Genomic DNA, 24,686 nt, shown 5'->3' on the forward strand with positions numbered 1-24,686 from the left:
TGCTTAGGAATTATCTCTCTAATCCAGGCGTTCCCAAACTACGGCCCCCTGAGGCCGGTTATCCGGCCCCCCGCCACGCTTCAGGAAGGGGCACCTCTTTCATTGGTGGTCAGTGTGAGGAGCACAGTATGTGGTGGCCCTCCAACGGTGTGAGGGACAGTGAACTGGCCCCCTGTGTAAAAAGTTTGGGGACGCCTGCTCTAATCTAATCCCTTAATTGTGTAGAGGAGAGGCTTTACTTGGAAGAAAAAAATGCTTCTAATTTAAGATTGCCTTTGTTAACATAGGTAGAAAATTTAGGCCTTCGTGTTTCAATTTCTCCAGTTCTTTCTGAGCTTCTATTTCACCACCATCAAGCTGTAATTTTGTTTCTAACTTAATGACTTGGGGTTTTGGTAGACCTTTATTTTCAAAAAAATCTATTTCTATAATGCAGATGAATGAACAATACTCTACATTGTTTTGGGTTTAGAAATTGTGAGAAGCTCTTTAATTATAATAATTCAAGTTAGTTGTAAACAGGTGCAGTAGGGAGTCAGCAGACAGACCCACTGGGCCCAATGCTGGAAACCATTCTAAAGTTTTTACAGTGTCTATGGGCCAAAGACTTAGCTCTAACTGGAAAATAATTTTTCAAGTCAGATAAAGTTTATTTAACATTCATGTATATCTGAAGTACATAAATTGTACATGCAATTTATATACCTCAGATATATGACCTGGTATCATCTCCCACCCTGCACATGTTTAATAACTTTTTTTTTTGAGATGGAGTACAATTTATGACCTGGTATCATCTCCCACCCTGGACATGTTTGGTAACTTTTCTTTTTTTTGAGATGGAGTACAATTTATGACCTGGTGTCATCTCCCACTCTGGACATGCTTAGTACCTTTTCTTTTTTTTGAGATGGAGTTCTGCTCTTGTTGCCCAGGCTGGAGTGCAGTGGCATGATCTCGGCTCACTGCAACCTCTGCCTCCTGTGTTCTAGTGATTCTCCTGCCTCAGCCTCCTGAGTAGCTGGGATTACAGGCATGTGCAACCATGCCCAGCTAATTTTGTATTTTTAGTAGAGACGGGGTTTCTCCATGTTGGTCAGGCTGGTCTCGAGCTCCCAACCTCAGGTGATTCCTTGCCTCACTTCTCAAAGTGCTGGAGTTACAGGTGTGAGCCACTCTGCCCGGCTTTAAATGACTTTTCAAGTCAGATTTTGGAAATATGGTTCATAAGTCTTGGAGTTTATTCAAATATAAGTTTATTTTTCCAGATGAGTAAAGCAGGCTTCTGTAGACAACTGGAAAGCAAGAATGTCTGTCCTTTTCTTACATTGAATGGTAGGAAGATACCCCATACAGAATCTTAGCATTTGTGGAAAAGAGTAGAGTTAACTTTCATCTTAGTTCAGACCAGCCACCTGAGTTTTTTAGCAGCTGATCAGGCTCTTTTTCATATTAGGCCCCATATTCAGCTTCCTTAACTACACAGATTAAGTTATTGATATATTGATTGAGACAGGGTCATGCTCTGTCACCCAGGCTGGAGTGTGGTGGTTCACTCACAGCTCATTGCAGCCTTGAACTCCTGGGCTTAAGTGATCGTCTCACCTCAGTCTCCCGAGTCACTGGCACTATAGGTTTGCACCATCCATGCCTAGCTAATTTTTTATTTTTTGTAGAGATAGGGTCTTGCGGTATTGGCCAGCTGGTCTCAAACTCCTGGTCTCAACTGACCCTCCCACATCAGCCTCCCAAAGTGCTGAAATTACAGGACTGAGCCACCATGCCCAGCTAATTTTTTGTATTTTTAGTAGAGACGGGATTTCACCATGTTGACCAGGATGGTCTCGATCTCTTGACCTCATGATCCACCCGCCTCGGCCTCCCAAAGTGCTGGGATTACAGGCGTCAGCCACCGTGCCCAGCTCTATTTGTTGCATTTTTAAGAGAAAATATTTTGACTTTAGCATCGCTAATGCAGTAAAGGGTCCTCTTAAATTCATGTAAGTTAGGATTGTGGGTCTTATAAGGCCTGATGAGACCTCAGAAATTATCTTGTCTCACCTGTTACATATTTTACAAATGAGGAAACTGATGTGACCTGCTAGTGTCGTTAGTTAGCTGGTGGTTCAACAAAGGGTATTGCAGGAGGTTCTTGATTCTTAGTGACATTTTCTTTAACATCTTTTGGCTTATGATTTAAAAATTAAGTGCCTCATAAACTGTTGTGTATTCAATCAGGAGTCAATATTCAGTTTCTTATGTTTCAGAAATACAGGGTGTGTCAGTTACGCTGTTTCTCCAAATATTTCTGGCTTTCGCTCTTGTTTTTTGTTTTGTTTTTTTTTTTTTTGAAGGTCGGGGTCTCACTCTGTTGTCTAGGCTGGAGTGCAGTGGAGCAATCATAGCTCACTGCAGCCTTGAACTCTGGGCCTCAAGTCATGCCTGGCTAATTTTTAAATTTTTGAAGAGACAGGGGTCTTGGTGTGTTGCCTGGGCTAATCTCAAACCCCTGGCCTCTAGCGATCTTCCCGAGTTGGCCTCCCAGAGCACTGGGATTCCAGGCATGATTCGCTACACCCAGGCACAGCTTTCCAGTATTGCATTTACTGACCCCCATGTGGTTGGATGGGATGTTGTGACTAGTTTGACCAATAATTTATGTGTAGTTATGGTGTATAACATGACATTTTGATATATGTATATATTGTGGGCTGGCTAAATCAAGGTAATTAACGTATATTGAGTAGGGGTTCTTAATCCATGAAGCCTTCTTGGGATTGGTCTGCGAATGTTGCCTTGTGGCAGCATCCCTATTGAACCCGGACGGACATTTGGCATGAGTGAGAAAGCCCTTCTTGTTTTAAGGCACTATGATTTTGGGGTTATTTGTAACCTCAGATGGCAAACCTGTAAAAGGTGTTTTCTTAAAAGGAAGACAGTGCTTCTAATTTAGGCTGTGGCATTGAAGGAAAATGAAGAATTTAGGCAACACATTTGGCAATTTAGGGCCAAAAAAAGTGATACAGTTTTTGCTAATTGAGGGTGTCTTTTTTTTTTTGAGAAGTGTTTCTGTACTATTATCTTTATTCTCCACTTTTTTTTATTTATTTTTTATTTTTTTTTTAATCTCCTGTGGTAGTAAACTATGCATGGAATTACTGTTGGAATCAATCTCAAAATTTAAATTACAACCAGGATTCAGTAGATTAAACTAAGAGTCAAGGAATCTGGGTCCTTGTTTTCATCTTGCCACTGCGTTACCTTCAATCTACCTGGGTCTCAGGACACTCACTTATCTGTAAATAGGTGTTGAAACAAATCATCTTGAGTATCTTTCTAGCTCTGTTAATCTGTAATTCCAGGGAATCAAAGTAACATGCTGCTAGCTATTTTGGGTTAGAAATCTTAAACACAATTCTAAAATACAAGAACTAGGTCTAAAGGTATCTTGGTATAATAATTTAAAGAGTTGCCGGGCGCGGTAGCTCAAGCCTGTAATCCTAGCACTTTGGGAGGCTGAGGCGGGTGGATCACGAGGTCAAGAGATCGAGACCATCCTGGTCAACATGGTGAAACCCCGTCTCTACTAAAAATACAAAAATTAGCTGGGCATGGTGGTGCACACTTGTAATCCCAGCTACTCGGGATGCTGAGGCAGGAGAATTGCTTGAACCCAGGAGACGGAGGTTGCGGTGAGCCGAGATCGCGCCATTGCACTCCAGCCTGGATAACAAGAGCGAAACTCCGTCTCAAAAAAAAAAAAAAAAAAGAGTAACTGATGCTTCAATTCATGTGAAACTTGGACTGCCCTGAGACATGATCTTTTGTTCTTTCAGGTCTTATTTCTTCTGTGAGTACTAATCATGATTTAAAAAAATGTACTTTACAGGTTTTTCTGATATTAAAATTTTTTTTTTTGTATCTAAGAATTCTTTTTAGTATTCAGAAAATGTTTCCCAAGGATGTAAGTGGAGCTGTGCCTGTTTTGTTTAATTTGCTTTTTGAGTCTCACCGACATTTCTTGTAGAGATGTGGATGAGATTTTTCACCTTTCTCTAAATTTACCTTAGTCTTCCTGAGCTCTAAGACTTTGGAAAAATACTGATAGGCTCAACATTAGCCTCTCTCTTTTTGTTTCTTTTGATACAGAGTCTCACTCTGTCATCCACGCTGGAGTGCAGTGGCACTATCATGGCTCACTGAAGTCTTGACCTCTTAAGCTCATGTAATCCTTCCTCCTCAGCCTCCCGAGTAGCTGGGACTACAGGTACATGTTGCCACACCCAATAAATTTTTTTGTATTTTTTTTTTTTTTTTTTTTGGTAGAGATGAGTTTTTGCCATGTTGTCCAGGCTGGTCTCAAACTCCTGGACTCAAGCAATCCACCAGTGCCTCGTCCTCCCAAAGTGCTGGGATTACAGGTGTGAGCCACAGTGCCTGGACAGCCTCTCTTTTTGATGGAAGTGCAAAAATGGCTGCATTTAAAGGTTCAGCTATCAAATATTTCAGAATGTTTTGTTTGCAAGTCAATTTTGGCTGGAAGTCTCAAGTGACAAAATCTTTAGGATCAGTTGCCATGTGTCCTAATGGTAAAAGTGGTATCACTGGTTTCTTGCTCTGGATTTTTGACTTCTGTCTTAGAACCAAAAGTAAGCTGGCTGAAGAGCCACAAAGCCACAGCCCCTGGCTGAAAGGTGCCCATCTTAATTATATTAATTTCATTGTTAACAAATTGGTAAAGGGAGTAGATGATCTATGACAGCCAGTCCAGTTGTTTGCTTTTATGTAGACACTCTCTGGATTGTTAATTTTTTACTTATTGATTTTTTGTACTTTGGTTCACTATTAGAGTTAGTGTTGTAGCATGTTACTCATTATGAGAGATGTTAGATGTTGAAGAAAGTTGCTCCTAATGATTGTCATTACTCTTGGATGTAAAGTATACTTTTCACAGAATCAGAAACTGCCTGAAAATATAAACCTATTCAATTATACTGAGCTTCTATATCTTGTTTTAATTCAATGGCAAATAAAATGCTCTTTATATAAAATTCAGTTTTTAAGAAGGCGGAGGTGTGACATTTTGACTGGTGTTAGTCATTTTTCAATTCTTTTTGTTTGTTTGTTTGATAGAGTCTCATTCTTGTTGCCCAGGCTGGAGTGCAGTGGTCCGATCTTGGCTCACTGCAACCTCTGCCTCTGAGTTTCAACCAATTCTCCCGCCTCAGCTGGGATTACAGGCGCCTGCCACCATGCCTGGCTAATTTTTTTTATTTCTAATAGAGACAGAGTTTCACCATGTTGGCCAGGCTGTTCTTGAACTGCTGACCTCAGGTGATCCACCCATCTTGGCCTCCCAAAGTGCTGGAATTATAGGCATGAGCCACTGCACTTGGCTTATTTTGCATTCCTAAAACATTATTTTCATTTTTTGCTTCATCTGAATCTAACGCCCCTGCCCACTGCCCCTATAAGAGACAGATTCTTGCCCTGTCACCCAGGCTGAAGTGTAGTGGTGCCATCGTAGCTCACAGTAGCCTTGAACTCCTGGGCTCAAGGGATGCTCCTGCTTCATCCTTTTAGATAGCTGAGACTGCAGGTGCATACCACTACACCTGGCCAACTTTTTTTTTTTTTTTTGCATTTTTTTTTGTAGAGATGAGGTTTTGACATGCTGCCCAGGCTGCTATCAAACTCCTGGCCTCAAGCGAGCCTCCTGCCCTGGCCTCCCAAAGCTCTGAGATAACAGGTGTGAGCTACCATGCCTAGTCAGAATCTTAAATGCAGAGACAGTTTTAGTGTTCTTACCCAAAGAAATAAGAATAAACTAACATGAATACAAACAATTACTCAGTCACAGTAATTATTAAAAATCCTATGTACAAAAGCACCATTCAGTGCCTTAAAAAGCTGGAAGTGGTGATCTTAGAGATATATTCTTATCATCTTAGACTAGCAATCCTCCCTGCTCTTAATTATTGGTCAGTGTGTGTATATATATATAAATTATTTATTTCCATAGGTTTTTGGAGAACAGGTGGTATTTGGTTACATGAATAAGTTCTTTAGTCATGATTTGTGAGATTTTGGTGCACCCATCACCCAAGGGTATAAACTGAATGCAATTTGTAGTCTTTCATCCCTCACCCTGCTCCCACCCTTCCCCTGAGTCCCCAGAGCCCATTATGTCATTCTTATGGCTTGGCATCCTCATAGCTTAGCTCCCGTTTATGAGTGAGAACATATGATCTTTGAAAATATGGAACACTTAACGGATTTGCCTGTCATCCTTGTGCGGGGACCGTGCTAATCTTCTCTGCATTGTTCCAATTTTAGTATATGTGCTGAAGCGAGCATGCTAGTGTAGTATAGCGCAGTGTTAGAGAAGATGATTCTGTGTCTCCAGATTTCAGTTGACTCTGAAGAATGCACAAACCCCCAACGCCAAGGTAATGTGCTGTAAGCTTTCTGTATATTTGGGAATCACAGTCTTGGGGGCTCTGGATAGGTATGAAAGGTATGTGGGGTGAGATATTTGGCTGACTCATCTATGCTACCGCACTACACAGCACTCAGCTGAGCTAAACTAGAATCTTCGTGTCACAACTTGGGTGGCTTAATTGCCAAGGAGTGTGAATGGAGTGGAATGCAGTAACGGAGGATGTCCTGAAAAATGGTCAGATTTGATGGCATGCAAGATATGTGCATTTTGCATAATTATTTTCAGCAGAACACTTGCTACTTTAGACATTTGTTTTTAGCCTTCTAAAAGCAAGTAATGTTGTTTGTTTGATTATTATTTCTCAGATTATTATTCAGGTCCAGTGAAGAATATTTTAAAAAACCCAATAATTACATTATTCTGGGCTTTTAGTTAATAAACCCCGTAAGATTTCTCTTAGTTCAGCAACTACTCACAAAGGTAATGAACTATGTTCTTACAGTACTTAGCATTTGAGGTAAGTGCAGGTATTTTTCATTCATACTTGGGAGGTTTTATAACACATTTAAGTAACTGTACCTAGCATGCCCTAAGGGAATGTTGACAATAACAGATCTGATGTTTGGGGAGAAAAGTTTGAGCTCATCAAAGTAGAAGCAAATAAAGGAAGAAGGAAACAATAATTCTTGCATAAATGTTCTGTTAACTTGTCTATGTTGGCTCTGATGGCAAAAGCAAGCCACTGCTCCTGGCTGAGAGCTGGCTGCCAGCTTGCATCTGCCGCCGCTGCTAAGTGTCAGTTATGCAGAGCCCCTGACCCCTTTCCATTTTCAGAACAAGAATAGAACTAATTGTAGCATCAGGATGCAATGCATTCCAAAATATATTTCCTCTAAAACAGTAATCTCTTCCACATCCTGCAAAGCAACTGAGAAGGACATTATTATTATTTTTTTTTTGTCACTAAGAATATTTTTGACATTGGATTTGAAACTCTAAACCTCAAATGAGCTGGACAAAATAATTCAAAGAATCCAATTTGTATATACTTCAAATATTTTAATAATGAATCCATGAGACCATCTGCGTTCTTCTGCTATGGTGAAATTGTGCTGTGGTAACTTGGAACTTAAAATAAGAAAATCAGTTTAAAGTGCATTTCTTCGTAATGGTAGTTGCCATAATGGTATTAGATTTACATCCACATCTGACCTTAGCCCAAATCAAAAACTTGGTAAAATTTGCTTCTTTCTTTCTCTTTTTTCCACCTTCCCTCTCCCTTTTTTTCCTTTCCTTCCCTCGCTGCCTCCCTCTCTCTCCCTCCCTTCCTCCCTCCCTCCCTTCCTTCCTTTTTTCCTTTCCTTCTCTCCCTCCCTTCCTTCCTTCCTCCCTTCTTCCTTTCCTTCCTTCCTCTTTTCCTTCCCCTTCCTTCCCTCCCTCCCTTCCTTCCTCCCTCTCTCCCTCCCTCCCTCTCTCTTTCTCTCTCTTTTTCTTTCTTTCTTTACTTTTCTTTTTTTAAAGATGGGGTTTCACGATGATGGCCAGGCTGGTCTTGAACTCCTAACCTCAGGTGATCCACTCACCTTAGCCTCCCAAAGTGCTAGGATTACAGGCATGAGCCACTGCACCTAGACTCTTTCTTTCCTCTTTCTTGGTTGGTTTTCTTTCCTTGTTTCTCTTTCTTTCCTTCCTTCTTTCTTTCTTTCTTTCTTTCTTTCTTTCTTTCTTTCTTTCTTTCTTTCTTTTTCTTTCTCTCTCTCTCTCTCCTTCCTTCCTTCCTTCCTTTTCCTTCTCCCTTCCCTCCCCTCCCCTCCTCTCCCCTCTCCCCCCTCCCTTCCCCTCCTTTTTTCCTCTTTTTCTCTGATATAGTCTTGTTCTGTCAGCCAGGCTGCAAGGTAGTAGCATTGCGATCATGGCTTACTGCAGTCTCAACCCCCTGGGCTCAAGCAATCCTCCTGCCTCAGTCTCCCAAGTCGCTGAGACTATAGTTGCATGCCACCATGCTTGGCTAATTTGTTTTTTGTAGAGATGGTGTCTCACTATGTTGTCCAGACTGGTCTTGAATTCCTGGATTTATGCAATCCTTCCAACTTGGCCTCCCAAACTTCTGGGATTACAGGTGTGAAACAGCCCCTGGGGCATCTCTTTTCTTCATTGTATTTGTTCTTTAAGTTTCTCTCCTGCTCAAAAGCCCTTACCCTCATTCCAGTATTGTACAAAGTTCTTCCTTGACCACATTAAAAAATCTGATCTCAAGATACCCGTACCCCCATGTTTATGGCAACACTATTCACAGTAGCAAAGATACGGAATCAACCTAACTGTCCATCACCAGATGAATGCATAATAAAATGTGAGATATATATATATATATATATATATATATATATATATATATATATATAATGGAATACTATTTAGCCACGAAAAAGAACAAAATCCTAAAATTCATGGCAACATGGATAATCCTGGAGAATGTTATAAGGGAAATAAGCCAGGCACAGAAAGACAAATACCGCATGTTTTTACATATATGTGGAAGCTTAAAAAGTTGATCTCATGGAAGTAGAGGGTAGAATAGTCATTGCCAGAGGCTTGGAAGGGGAGTGGGGAACTGGGGAGAGGGAGAGTGGTGGGTTAACAGTTACAAAATCATCAGGCTGGATGTGGTGGCACATCCTGTAATCCCTGCGCTTTGGGAGGCTGAGGCAGGAGGATTCACTTGAGCCCAGGAGTTTGAGATCAGCTTGGGCAAGATGGCAAAACCCTGTTTCTATTAAAAAAAAAAAAAAGTAAATTAAAAAAACCCCAAACAACTGTTAAACAGGAGGAATGAGTTGTGTTCTATCAGCACTGTAGGATGACTATGGTTAACATTAACTTATTGTATATTTTAAAATAGCTAGAAGGGGCTGTGTGCAGTGGCTCACACCTGTGATCTGAACACTGTGGGAGGCAGAGGTGGGTGGATCACTTGAGGTCAGGAGTTGAAGACCAGTCTGGCCAACATAGTAAAACCAAGTCTCCACTAAAAATAGAAAAAAATTAGCCAGGTGTGGTAGTGGACGCTTGTAATCCCAGCTACTCAGGAGGCTGATGCACGAGAATTGCTTGAAACCAGGGGGCAGAGGTTGCAGTGAGCCAAGATCGCACCACTGCACTCCAGCCAGGGTGAGAGAGTAAGACTCCATCTCAAAAAAATAAAATAAATAAATAAATAAATAAGTAAATAAAACAGAAGAGTGGATTTTGAATATTTCTAACACAAAGAAATAATGAATGTTTGAAGTGATGAATATACTAATTACCCCGAATTGATCATTACAAATTAAATACATATATTAAAATATCACTGTATACCCCACAAATATGTACAATTATGTGACAATTTAAAAATAAGGAAATATAGCAATAATTACATGAATACACACAAAGGCATCGTTACCCAATAATGGGCAGAAATAGAAAACCTCTAATTTTGATGCCCACAACTAACTTTGGACAATAGGAAAGCTTTCGTAGTTTCTGCAGGACTTAGGGCCACAAGACCTGAGTCTAAGTCCTGGTTTGTGGCTCTCCCAGCACTCCACCTTTCTCAGCTTCAATTTATATCTATTACTTGGGGGCTGCCATGATTCTACGAGATGGCATGCATTGGAGTGTTTTCTAAAACATGAAGCACTCCCACTCCATGGTGTTTTTAAAAATTGCTTTAAATGTAGAACCAATTTAAATTTGGTGTACTTGGAAGTCAACAAGTAAAAAAAGTCATTGCCAGCTTTCTTGAACATTTTAATACTGATGACATTATAGTTTCTAGGTACTGAGATTTAGAAAACATAACAGAGGCATTAGATATAGCTATGCAACTTACAGCTGTTTAGGCATTTCAGTTATGATATCACAGAATCTGTGGTCCATATAATCAATCCAATTGATTACTAAATAAAGTAAAATAACTAAAGCCAAATAAATAAATAAATAAATAAAAGCATGCAAGGAACTCCAGCCCAGTCAGAGGCCCAGGGTTTACTCTTTGCTACTCCCTAACCTTGGAGACCTCAGGAAAATCTTCTAACCATGCCAGGTCTGTTTCTTTGTCATGAAAACCTGCAGGTTAAACCAGAATATCTCTAAGGTTCCTTTCAACGTGAGGCATTTTATAGTCCCATGAATTAAAATTGTTTGCAAAGAACCCACTATGACATCTAGTTCCAGGAACACAGAAGGTGGCCTGAATTTGAACTAGGAGGTCAGTAGGGGGACAAAGGAGATGGTCATAATGGGGAATTGGGGTTATCCTCCCAGAGGCGGCTGATGTGAGCTAAGGAACAAGAGGTCTGTGTGGCAGGATCTCTAGTAAGAGGGTCTGGATGGGTTCACGGCCTTGGGGTAAAGGTTGCAGGAACTCGTGAGCTGTATGAACAAGGATTATTAGACATTTGCAGGGGTTCAGTGCTATCCTGTGGGTAGCATATAATGCCACAGGGATTTTGGTGGTCAGCAATGCACAGGTGAAAGAGGCAGGAGGAGGGAGTGAATGACAATGAAGTGAAGACAAAGACCACCTTCTTACCTTCTCTTTCTTCAATCCACTGGGCAGTGAGAGTGATCAAGTTAAAGTGTAAACTTGATGACTTCTCTCCCCTGCTAAAAATCCTTTCATGGCTTTCCTTGTATTGAGATTAAAATGCAAATTCCCTGGTATTGGCTTTCAGGTCCCCAAGGGGTTTGGCACTTGCTTGCCTTTCCAGTCACCTCCAACCCTCTGTTTCCATTCTGTCTCTCCCTGAATTCCAGCCACACTGGGCAGCTTGAGGTCACCAAGGTATACTTGCATGAGGGCTGTTTCTTCACGGTTCTTCATAGGATTCCCTGTCATTCTTGGGGAGTGTAGCTGAACCATTTATTCAGACAGGCTTACTCTGACCACGCTACACGTAGTACGCTCTTCCCCTTCTCTAAGCCCTCTGTTTCCTAAACAGCTACCACCACAGTCTGTAATTATTGTACACTCACACAGTGTCTGACAAAATAATTCTTTGTCTAATGACTGGATGAATGAAGAGTTATTTTTTTCCTTTCTCTCTTCTCTTCCACTATCTTTTCTTTGCTTCTTATTTTATCTTTCCCTGATTTTTCAAAGTCAATAGAGTTCATATCATTTATTCTGATTATAAAAGTAGGACATATCCATGCCAGAAAATTAAATAATAGTTAAATGTGTAAGGAAGAAAATGAAAATCAGCAAAATTTCATCAGCCAGAGAAAATCAAAACTAACATTTTATTGTATACAGTTCTAAGGTTTTCTAGTATAGACAATTATATGTATGTATATGCATATATACTTACACACAGAACACAAACAAGGTGTTTTATGATATACTTGATCTTTTGTAGCTTTTGCTTCACGTAACACATATGTATCATTGTTTTTCCCTCTTTAATCACACTCATTTCCCTTCCATACAGCTCACATTTGAAACTAATGTGTTTTATTGTTCATTGTATTTATTGAAGAGTTTTAAATCTTGTTCATAATTTTATTTTATTTTTATTATTTTCTTTTATTTATTTTGTTTTCCGAGACAGAGTCCTGCTCTGTCACCCAAGCTGGAGAGCAATGGCGCGATCCCTGTTCACTGCAACCTCCGCCTCCCGGGTTCAAGCAATTCTCCTGCCTCAGCCTCCTGAGTAGTTAGTATTACAGGCGTGCACCACCATGCCCGACTAATTTTTGTATTTTTAGTTATGATGGGATTTCACCATATTGGCCAGGCTCATCTTGAACTCCTGACCTTATGATCTGCCCACCTTGACCTCCCAAAGTGCTGGGATTACAGGCATGAGCCACCGCACCTGACGTGCTCATAATTTTAAAGAGCAGTTGAGAGCAATATTTTCAAAATTTAACAAAACCAAGTTGCTCTTTGTTTTAAAAGACCTTCAATTAGTCAAGTCTGTGCATCCTTCCCAGGGAGCTTTCCCTGCCGTTGACATTGGTGGTATTCTTCTCTGCCCATGACTTAGGCTGACCCTGCCCTTTTCAGGCATCATCCAGCATTTATCTTTGGTATAAAAAGTAACTGTTATTCTTGTCTTTCACTGCCAGCATTGCAGACTGGGCATTTAAATGCTTTGGATTGTGTGTTTGGAGAAGCTAACAGCTGCGTGTTCTATTTTCAATACTCTTTAAGATCCGCCCAGGATGTGACCATGGGAATGCTTATCATTTTTTTGGAGGGAAGGATTGATGTAAAACTGGTAAGCAATATACAGAGGTGAAAATTAGGTGAGACATTTTTCAACAGATTTTAGGCTTGCCATCTGATATCTAGAAAAAACTGTATTCTTTTGAGCAGCTCTTGGAATGCTCATCTGCCTGAACTTGGGGGCAGTCGCAAATAGGGAGTGCTTTGAGACTTAGTAAATAACATCAGTAGGTTTCCAAAACAAACAAGCAAGCAAACAAATTCCACTCTCTCCTGCCTCATGCTTATATTGGAGAACAGCACTGTGGCATAGTCTGTAAATTACTAACCAACCAACCAAACAAACAAAAACACATGAAAACCTCAATTTTTCTCTTTAAAAAGAAAAAAAAAAACCAATTGGATCAATTAGGGAGCAATGGGCAAAGCCTTCCCTTCACTGAAGCATTGAAATACGCAGCTCAATTGTTTCTAGTTGTTTATATACACCTCAAGCTCAATCAAGAAATGATTCATGGACATGTTTGGATTAGGCTGAGAAATCCTTGTTATATTTAATAGGGCCAATTTCATGGATTTTTCTCAAAATAATTTGCAGCCCTAAGTCTAACAGAATATAAAACATAAAATCTTTCTGTATTTTTTTTTTGAAGCAGAGAGAGTCTCTAGGTTGGAGTGCAGTGGCACCACCTTGGTTCACTGCAAGCTAATTTTTGTATTTTTAGTAGAGACTGGGTTTCACCATGTTGGCCAGGCTGGTTTCGAACTCCTGATCTCATGTGATCCATTCATCTCAGCCTCCCGAAGTGCTGGGATTACAGGTATGAGCAACTGCTCCCAGCTGGAACATAAAATCTTTATTTCTGCTGTTTTCATTCAATAATAATTATTTTATATTCTAAAATTTTTTGTTTGAAAAGAGTGTTTAAATTAGAATTCTCTTCCTTGGCTACCATTACTTTAAAGCCCATCACTGCTAGACTTTGACCCTTGTTTGTTTTGTTGTGAGGTTGGTGTTGGGGGCGGGGGGGGGGGGGGGCAGGCAGCATGGTGGTATTTGCTTAATTACTTGACATGAAAAGGCATTTTAGGCTTGGAAGGACTAGCAGATGCTATCAGTGCCCTGCCCACTTCCTTTAAGATCTTATCATTTTATTATGCTTTAGAGTTTTTCAACTGGTCCTATCTGGAAATGCTGGGGAGTTCACACCAACCCCCAGAAGTCCTCGGTCAGGGGCTGATAGGAGTTGGGGTATAATTACTCCAGATCCCCCACCCCTGGATGGAATGATTATAAGGGCTGTGTTTGCATTCAGTGTTTACTGCTGAAGTTAAATTCTAGCTTTGGCTTAACAACACATCCTTAATTAGCAGTCTTCCCTTTCCCACTCCCCTACGACCCATCCCTATACCTCCCTAGTGAACTCTTTGCAATCATATCTTTGTCTCAAGTCAAACCATATTAGGATTTGCGGGGGGATATCTAAATCCAACACAAACCTCTTACGTTTAGGCAACATTTTATTTATTTATTTATTTATATTTCAATAGGTTTTGGAGAACACGTGGTTTTTGGTTACATGGGTTTTTTTTTAGTGGCAATTTTGGAGATTTTGGTGCACCCATCATCTGAGCAGTGTACACTGTACCCAGTGTGTAGTCTTTTATCTCTCACTCCTCTCTCTCTTCCCCTCCAACCCTGAGTCCCCAACATTTATTATATCATTTTTATTAGGTGACATTTTATTTATTTTATTTTTTTGAGACAGTTTCACTTTCTTGCCCAGGCTGGAGTGCGGTGGCACAATCTCGGCTCACTGCAACCTCTGCCTCCCAGGTTCAAACGATTCTCCTGCCTCAGCCTCCCAAGTAGCTGGGACTGCGGGTGCGCACCACCACACCCAGCTAATTTTTCTATTTTGCTAGAGGTGGGGTTTCACCATTTTGGCTGGGTTGATCTCAAACTCCTGACCTCAGATGATCCACCTGACTCGGCCTCCCAAAGTGCCGGGATTACAGACATGAGCCACTGCACCTGGCCTAAGTAACATTTTAATCTATTATCCTAGGTAGATACATTCTTGGAGTAATCTACTTAACAGGTACTTCGTATATTTTCACTATCTGCTAGTACATGTTGCTAACTGTCTACTAAATAATGTCTTTCTTTTTGGAGGGAAACCTTTTGTACATCTAAATATAACTGAGACAATTAAAATACAATGAAAGCATTAAAACAATAAGTACACAGGTATTTTAAGAGTTAACCAGTACAGTGGTTCAAACCTGTAATCCCATCACTGTGGGGGGTTGAGGCAGGCGGATTGCTTGAGGCCAAAAGTCTAAGACCAGCCTGGGCAACATGGTGAAACCCCATTCTACCAAAAATGCAAAAATTGCCTGGGCATGGTGGTGTGTAACTATAGTCCCAGCTGCTTAGGAGGCTGAAGTGGAAAGATCACTGAGCACAGGAGTTCGAGGCTGCAGTGAGCTATGATCATGCCACTGCACTCCAGCCTGGGTGACAGAGTGAGACCCTGTCTAAAAAAAAAAAAAAAGGAGTTAAGGAGTTGATAGTCTCAACAGTGACGCTAGAGCAGAATATGTTCCAAATGCTTAATTTAGTACAAAACTTATAATTAGAGTTTTATTGTTATATTTAATCGCATAGACTGTATTATAGGATAACCAGAGACAAAGAATTGGTAATTTTAATGACGCTAAGGTTTGAGGTCAAATACCATTTAATTCACATTAATGCAAAAGCTATACATTATGGTCTGCCCCTTGAGTGTCTAGGACACCATTTAAAGCAAATAAAAGATTTTCCAGAACTGGAGATTACACACACACAAAAGGCATGTAGTTTGAAAGACACGGAGTAATTGTGATTCTCTTATGTATGAGGATCATTAATTGCTTGGGTTTACAGATGTCAACCTAAAGTAACCAAAAGGGTCAGAGTTTGAAGAGAGTTTATTTAAGTGCAAACTTGTTACCATTCAACCACCCAGAAACTACATTTTCCAAAGAATGGAAGTCAGTGTTCTAAAGTGTAGAAGCTTGAGATCCTTTATACAGACAGAGTTTAGGGAAGCTTAACAGAGTTTTGTGTTCTTTCTAAATAAGGCGTAATGCATGGTTAGAATAATCTGATGAGTTGAGGTTGTCTTTTTCTTTCAAGAAAGGTAAATTTAACATTCCATGCTGAAGATTTTGCATCATCTGGGTTGAATTAGGTGAAGGATAATAAAGGAGGCAGTTAATCTGTACAAAGATCAGTGATTGGAAGAAGTCTTGTCTCTGGTCTATCCTGGTCACTTACAGAACAAGAAAAATGAGGAAAAGAGTTTTAATTTAAGAAACAGAAGTTACAGCTACATACTATGTGACTCAGGTCAAAGTCACATCTCTCTTAAGGTTTCTCTGGGTTCTGGCAGAATTTTATTTATTTTCACATAGCTGTAGTCTGCCCTCAGAATATGCACAGCCTTGGCCACATGGGTGATGGGGTCAGAGGGCGTGGTGGACCGGAATTCATGGTTCTTAACTGGAAGTGCATTCCACCTTTGGTGGGCCAGTGGAGTGTCCTGTTGATGTAGGAAAGACACAGTAGAAGATGGTGAGCGGGGAGTATGGTTGAGAAAGGGCACACATTCCTGTTCTGCACTATCATCAGGTAGACTTTTCTGTGAAATGCAGATGAAAATAACCACCTTTCAGAGTAGTTTTAGAGAGTAAATTGATTCAAGCACAGTGTTTCATAAATAGAAATCTCTTAAGAAATGGTAGCTCTTTTTTTTTTTTTTTTTTTTTTTTTTTTTTGATAAGAGTCTTGCTCTGTCACCAGGCTGCAGTAATCTTGGCTCACTGCAACCTCTGCTGACCGGATTCAAGTGGTTCTCCTGCCTCAGTCTCCTGAGTAGCTGGGAGTACAGGCACGTGCTGCCACGCCTGTCTGTTTTTTTGTATTTTAGTAGAGATGGGGTTTCACCATGTTGGCCAGAATGGTCTTGATCTCCTGATCTTGTGATCCGCCCGCCTCGGCCCCCCAAAATGCTGGGATTACAGGTGTGAGCCACCTCACCTGGCTTTTTTTTTTTTTTTTTTTTTTTTTTTTAACAGAGTCTTGCTCTGTCACTAGGCTGGAGTGCAGTGGTGTGATCTTGTCTGCCTGCAACCTCCGCCTCCTGGGTTCAAGTGATTTTTCTGCCTCAGCCGCCCGAGTAGCTGGGACTATAGTCGCACGCCACCACACCTGGTTAATTTTTGTATTTTTAGTAGAGACAGAGTTTCACCATGTTGTGCAGGCTGGTCTTGAACTCCCAACTTCAAGTGATCTGCTCGCCTCAGTTTCCCAAAATGCTGGGATTACAGGTGTGAGCCACCACTCCCATCTTGTTAGCTCTTATTAGGGTAATTTATTTTCCAAACCAGTACACTTAGAAAATGGAAAAGGGTACTAAAATAATACATACAATGTAATTTACATATATTTGAATATAATTTTAAATTATTTACATATTGACTGATAAATTAGTTTTATTATATGTATAGGCCTATAAAGTAGTTCTATTTAAAAACTTTTGAAAATGAATTTCTTTCTAAAAAGTAACAAATATCTATGTACATTAAAACAAAATAAAAAAACTTTAGTATTATCAGAACAATGAATATAACATAGGTGGTAGGTGTATGATTATTTTTGTTACATAGTACATACTTAATCAGTTTCTTAGGCTCATCTGTCTCAAATATCATGTCATTTTTCTGGTGCTGGTGTTTTTTGGAATAATGCGTTTTTTCTTTTCCTTTTTTTTTTTTTTTTTTTTGCAGACAGAGTCTTGCTGTGTTACTCTGGCTGGAAATATAGTGGTGCAGTGTCGGTTCACTGCAAACTCTGCCTCTCAGGTTCAAAGGATTCTCATGCCTCAGCCTCCCAAGTAGCTGGGATTACACGTGCATGCCACCACACCCAGCTAATTTTTGTATTTTGAGTAGAGACAGGGTTTTGCCATGTTGGTCAGGTTGGTCTCGAACTCCTGGCCCTAATTAATTCTTTCACTTTGGCCTCTAAAAGTGCTGGGATTACAGATGTGAGCCACCATACCTGGCCAATACTACATTTTTTTTAACTTCTCATAATGTCTGGATCTTTTTTAAAGGTATACTGCATGTGAATAAAATTGAGGTTGACTCTTCTCTGTAAACCATAATATTTTTACTTAAGAAATATAATCTCTCTAGAAGAGCTAAGTTATCTGGTAAAAATGGAGTGAATTCTGCTGAATGGGAAGTATACTTAATTGTAATATTTTTTGTGTTACAATATATAAATAGGCCGGGTGTGGTGGCTCATGCCTGTAATCCCAGCACTTCGGGAGGCTGAGGTGGGTGGATCATGAGGTCAGGAGTTTAAGACCAGCCTGGCCAAGATGGTGAATCCCTGTGTCCACTAAAAACACAAAAAAATTTAGCCTGGTGTGGTGTCAGGCAGCTGTAATCCCAGGCACTTGAGAGGCTGAGGCAGGAGAATTGCTTGAACCTGGGAGGCAGAGAAGGCAGTCAGCTGAGGTCGCACCACTGCACTCCAGCCTGGGCAGCAGAGCGAGGCTCCATCTCAAAAGAAGAAAAAAAAAAGTATAAATAATTGGCTGAAATATACCTCCTGATTACTGTTCTTTTTGCTTCAATTCAGAGTCCCTTTCTTTGCTTTGACAAATATTTTTAGAAGACAAAGGTTATCACATAAATTATGTTCATTTATGATTGTTCTGATGTTTCCTCAAACTGAGGTGCCATGAAGTCATAGACCTTCCTAATTCTGTTCCATTCCAGTAGACAATGTAAAAGTTTCTCCCTACCTGTAGATATATTCCAAAGAACAATTATGGAATCTCAAAACTAAATCTTGGACAGGATCTGAGGGCAATTCATTTAATTTATTTCCTAACTCCTTTGCTGTAGCTGCAAAATTTCAGTGTCTCTCTCTTTGTAAGTCTGGTTTTTAATAGTTGTAATTCTCCGAAAACTGAAGTTTGTTTTTTGATGCTCCTTGACTTCTTTGATTAAAATTTGTTTTTTTTTAGTTTTTTGTTTTTTTTTTTTTTTTTTTTTGAGACGGAGTTTCACTCTTGTTGCCCAGGCTGGAGTGCAATGGCGCAATCTCGGCTCACCGCAACCTCTGCCTCCCGGGTTCAGGCAATTCTCCTGCCTCAGCCTCCTGAGTAGCTGGGATTACAGGCACGCGCCACCATGTCCAGCTAATTTTTTGTATTTTTAGTAGAGACGGGGTTTCACCATGTTGACCAGGATGGTCTCGATCTCTTGACCTCGTGATCCATCTGCCTTGGCCTCCCAAAGTGCTGGGATTACAGGGTTGAGCCACGGCGCCCGGCCTTTGATTAAAATTTCTAACTGATAGTGAACAAAATGCAACCTACATCTAGAGGACTTATTTATGAAAAAGTTCAGTGTTATTGGTCAGACACAGGCTGATTTTACTCAATAGTTCCAGTGGATAATGGGTAGCAGAAAGGAAACAAAGGTCAGTACCGCCAGGCTGAGGTGTTTTTAATTTTTTTATTTATTATTTTTTATTTTTGTAATCAACATCAACTTATCAACTTTATCACAAAAAATTTGTAATTTACTTGGCATATTCAAAATTTGCAAATTTTTACAAATATGGTTTCATTGCAATTGATAACAATAATGTAACTTCTTTGGTGATAAAGTTTTGACTTCTGTTTACACTGTAACCAACTCCAGTTATAGTTCTGCTTCTTTAAAATTAGATACCTTAATTTAATAAGATCTCTCCTGCATCCTCCACAGCGGCAGTCTTGCTCTGTCGCCCAGGCTGGAGTGCAATGGTGGGATCTCGGCTCACTGCAACCCTTGCCTCCTGGGTTCAAGCAATCCTTATGCCTTAGCCTCCCGAGTAGCTGGGATTACAGGAACCTGCCACCATGCCTAGCTAATTTTTTTTTGTTTTGGTATTTTTAGTAGAGACAGGGTTTCCCCATGTTGGCGAGGCTGGTCTCGAACTCCTGATCTCATGATCCACCTGCCTCAGCCTACCAAAGTGTTGGGATTACAAATGTGAGCCACCGTGCCCGGCCAAGATACTGTTTTCACCATGACATCATGTTTCACTAAAATATTAATGTAGATTATCACTGCAAAAGAAATACTTTTACCTTAAATATGAAAATTTAAGCTAAATTTACAGCAAGATTCACAATTATGTCAGATATGTTTCATCTTAAACAGACTAGAATTCCAAAAGCTTTACATTGATTCCATGAATTAGATAAAAAAATTAAACCATTGTTGGAATTAATTGATTTTTCTAGTTGAAGCCTTGATATACTGATATAAAATTAGCAACAGTGAAATTTTTATAAAATTCTTCCATCCATCTTAACACGTTATAGTGTTTGCTTCACGTTTGGTACATGAACACGAAAACCTGAAATAAAAATTGGCAAAGTCAGTGTAGGAGAATAATTACTGGATCTAAATGTCATGTGAGCACCTTCCACAGCTGCATGTAATAACTTGTAAACTCTAAATATAGGATTCTCCAAATAGCTACTAATCTTTTTTTTCTTTTTAAAATAGAAACAGAGTCTTGCTTTGTTGCCCAGGCTGGAGTTCAATGGCACAATCATAGCTTACTGCAGCCTCGAACTCCTGGGCTCAAGAATCCTCCCACATCAGCCTCCCAAGTAGCTAGGACCGCAGGTGTGTCCCACCACAATTGGCTAGCCTTTTTGTTTGTTTGTTTCTGTAGTGACAAGGTCTTTCTGTGTTGCCCAGGCTGGTCCTGAACTCCTAGCCTCAAGTGATCCTCCTACCTCAGACTCCTAAAATACTGGGATTGCAGGTGTGAACTACTGCACCTGGCCACTACTAATTTTTGATGTAGATTGTAACACTTCAGGCTGGGTGCAGTGGCCCATGCCTGTAATCCCAGCACTTTGGGAGGCCAAGGCAGGTGAGTCACCTGAGGTCAGGAGTTTGGAACCAGCCTGGCTAATATGGTGAAACCTGGTCTCTACTAAAAATACAAAAATTAACCAGGTGTGGAAGGCTCAACCTGGAAGGCTCAGTCAGGAGAATTGGTTGAACCCAGAAGGTGGAGATTGCAGTGACTGGAATGGAGATCATGCCACTGCGCTGCAGCCTGGGCAATAGAGCAAGACTCTATCTAAAAACAAAACGAAAGAAATCCGCAAAACCACAAAAACAAAAAACTTTTTCGGATTTGTGTTTTGGGGTTTTCATTTGGTTCTGGCTATCACTTTGTCCTCCATGGGTGTAGAGAGTGGCCAATGAGGACGTTATATTCAATTTCACATTCATCAACTTACTTGAGGATAGAATATTCCTCAGTTAATATTTTACAAAGTGTAAACTTTCACTTTTATTTATTTACTTTAAAAATTATTTTTAAAAATAGAGACGGGGTTCTGCTCTGTTGTCCAGGCTGGTCTTTAACCCCTTGGGTCTAACAATCCTCCTGCCATGGCCTCCAAAGTGCTGGGGTTACAGATGTGAGTGACTGTGCCTGGCCTAAACTTTCACTTCTGAGCTTACTATTGTTGAAAGATGTCTTGCAAAGTAAAAAAGCACCATCAAACAATAACAGTACTTTTAGATAGACCTCATTTTGGCCAGGTTGGTTTCTCTATGTCCTGAGGCAGTACTTCCAGCCTCCTTTCCCTGCGCGTATTCTTCCACATACCCCTGTCCTATGTTCCTCACATATCTCAGGAACCCCACCAGCTATGCCTTGGCACTTCCGTGCATTTAGGTCTGCCATGGCAGACCTAGTTGGTGAGTTCCAAGGGTTCAGGGCAGCAGCTGTTGGAGCACTCTTTTGCCATCACAAGTGCAATTCCTGGAAACAGAGTTGTCCTTGGAAGCTCTTGCTTGTCTGAGGGTCTGTGTGTGTGTGTGTGTGTGTGTGTGTGTGTGTGTGTAAGCAAGTGCATTGCTGTCTTTGAAAGGGAAACATGTTGATTCTATTGCATGTGGAAAGGATAGGGGAAAATAGAAATGGGTCAACACTAGCCGCCTTGCAGACCACATGTGACTTTTTTTTTTTGAGACAGAGTCTCGCTTTGTTGCCCAGACTGGAGTGCAGTGGTGCAATCTCGGCTCACTGCAACCTCCACCTCCCAGGTTCAAGCGATTCTCCTGCCTCAGCCTCCCGAGTAGCTGGGACTACAGGCGCGTGCCACCACGCCCAGCTAATTTTTTGTATTTTTAGTAGAGATAAAGTTTCACTGTGTTAGCCAGGATAGTCTTGATCTCTTGACCTGGTGATCCACCTGCCTTGGCCTCCCAAAGTGCTGGGATTACAGGCATGAGACACCATGCGCAGCCTCACGTGTGACATCTTTGCTTACTGCTCACATCTGTCTCACACAATACTACACAGGACAGCGGTGGAAGCCGAAAACATAAAGTGAAGGGCTACTAAACCAATCCTGTCTTATTTTAGTGCAAATATTAATGGTAACTCTCCATTAAAGTGAAACAATCCAGGGAAATGTTAACCCAGACAACTTAGAGGGACAATACACCTTAACCAGGACTGTCCAGGGCAGAAAAAGACCCTGGTTATAAGGATGGGACGTTATCTTAGGAGGTTTTGCATAGGACCACTAGAGGGCGCTTTAGACTATAATTAAGAATCCTGCTTTGCTTTACAGAAGGAAATGTACTCTGTCAAATTGACTTACACATTTCACTGGTATTCCTAAGACATGGTATTATACACTGGTATTCCTAAGACATGAAAAAATGCAATACAAATGTTTTGGTGTTCCCTCTCCCCATGCTGGAGTGGTCTTGATAATACTGTTTTATTTCAGATTAAATCTTCAGAAGTGCATTTTAGTTGTCAAACGTGTCAAGCGTTGAGGGTAAAAAAGTCACACGTTGTTAGTGAGCAATGAAAATTGAGTATGATAAACCGATTCAGATAATAACTTACTTTGAAGGCTCTTGATGTCCTAGGTATGTTTCCCAAACCTTTTCTGCAGGAGACATTTAAATTTTTTATCACAATTCTATGAGATAGGCACGACTGTTGTTTACACTTTGTAGATGAGGAAACTGAGGCACTTGGTGTTGAAAAGACTGCCCATGTTCACACATCTAGTGCAAAGATAATGTGCTGTAAACCGTTGTACTGTACAACTGTGCAACACAGCTGCATGGATAATAATTAGTGAATAATATCTCTATGAATGAATGAATAAATACTGTGTCACATAGCTACTAAGCATATGGGAAATAAGTAGGGAAAATTGCACTTCATATTTTTTTCCTAGTGGCTGGCCCAATTATTTAATGAATTCCCTTCCAGCTCCCAAGAGTCCAGTGGAGTCCACGCAGGGTTGGAAATAGATTCGTCTATGTTAGACTCTGGCTTACCTGAAAATAGTGAACAGGGACTCACAGTCACTCAGACAGCTAACCCTTGAGAGCTTGGGCTGGGGATGGAATAGAGGGGCATGAGGAACCAGTGTGGGAGGAATGGGGTCCACTTTTGGAGAAAACAAAAATGCAAGGAGGAAAAATGGCCTCAGCTCCCTGGCAGACTTGTTCTATGAGACCAACTCAGGAGACGGTCGAGGCTCTCTCTGTGTTGCTCCAAAGAGGGCTCTAGGAGCCAGGCTCCTTTGGGGTGACAAATGTGTCCACCCCTAGTAGAACCAGAGAGTATGAATAGATGCTGAAGTCCTAGGACTAAAACTGGTTTTGGTGAGGAATGGGTGAGGTTGTCCCCCTTTTTAAACATTTCTTTTGTTGTATTTTTTATTATGATAAAATATATATCATATAAAACGGACCATTTCACCTGTTTCACGTGTGCAGTTAAGTGGCAATAAGTAAATTTCTTTTATTTATTTATTTATTTATTTATTTATTTTTTTGAGATGGAATCTCACTCTGTTGCCCAGGCTGGAGTGTGGTGGCATGACCTCGGCTCACTGCAACCTCTGACTCCTGGCTTCAAGTGATTCTCCTGCCTCAACTTCCTTCCTTCCTTCCTTTCTTCCTCTTTCTTCCTTCTTTCTTTCCTTCCTTTCTTTTCTTTCTTTCTTTCTTTTTCTCTTTCTTTTTCTTTCTCTTTCTTTCTTTCTTCTTTCTTCTCTCTCTCTCTTTCTTTTTGACAGAGTCTTGCTCTGTCTCCTAGGCTGGAGTGCAGTGGCACTGTCTTGGCTCACTGCAGTCTCAACCACCCAGGCTCAAGCAATCCTGTCACCTCCGCCTCCTGAGTATCTGGGACCCGCAGGTGTGCGCCACCATCCCTGGCTAAGTTTTGTATTTTTTGCAGAGACAGAGTCTCACAATGTTGCCCAGGCTGGTCTTGAACTCCTGGGCTCAAGCAATTCTCCTGCCTCAGCTTCCCAAAGGCACTGGGGTTACAGGCACGAGCCTCCATGTCCAGCCTGTGAATTACTTTTTTTTTTTTTTTTTTTTTGAGACGGAGTTTCGCTCTTGTTACCCAGGCTGGAGTGCAATGGCACGATCTCGGCTCACCGCAACCTCCGCCTCCTGGGCTCAGGCAATTCTCCTGCCTCAGCCTCCTGAGTAGCTGGGATTACAGGCACGTGCCACCATGCCCAGCTGATTTTTTGTATTTTTAGTAGAGACGGGGTTTCACTATGTTGACCAGGTTGGTCTTGATCTCTCGACCTCGTGATCCACCCGCCTCGGCCTCCCAAAGTGCTGGGATTACAGGCTTGAGCCACCGCGCCCGGCGAATTACTTTTTTATAACCACAAATAGCAACTCTCCATTTCCTCCTCTCCCAGCCTCTGGTGATCACCATTCTACTTTCTGTCTCTAATGAATTTGACTACTCTAGGTACCTTGTGTAAATGGAATCGTACTTACTTGTCCTTTTGTGTATTTGTCTTTTCGTGACTGGCTTATTTCATGTAGCCTAATGTCCTCCAGGTTCATCCGTGGTGAAGCATGTGTCAGGACTTAATTTTTTTGTTA

The 24,686-nt window shown here is 40.9% G+C and overlaps 1 protein-coding gene and 1 non-coding gene across 7 annotated transcripts in view; one reads left to right on the forward strand and one right to left on the reverse strand.

Moving 5' to 3' along the window:
* The window catches only part of RNF144B (ring finger protein 144B), a 206,887-nt gene that overhangs the window by 35,773 nt on the left and 146,428 nt on the right, over nucleotides 1-24,686 (forward strand). The window lies entirely within an intron of this gene.
* Nucleotides 6,254-6,357, reverse strand: LOC120361174 (U6 spliceosomal RNA). Its single transcript, XR_005577523.1, has one exon. It is a non-coding gene; the product is annotated as a U6 spliceosomal RNA (small nuclear RNA).

This window comes from Saimiri boliviensis, chromosome 4, assembly GCF_048565385.1.
Source record: "Saimiri boliviensis isolate mSaiBol1 chromosome 4, mSaiBol1.pri, whole genome shotgun sequence".
NCBI classification, from domain to species: Eukaryota; Metazoa; Chordata; class Mammalia; order Primates; family Cebidae; genus Saimiri; species Saimiri boliviensis.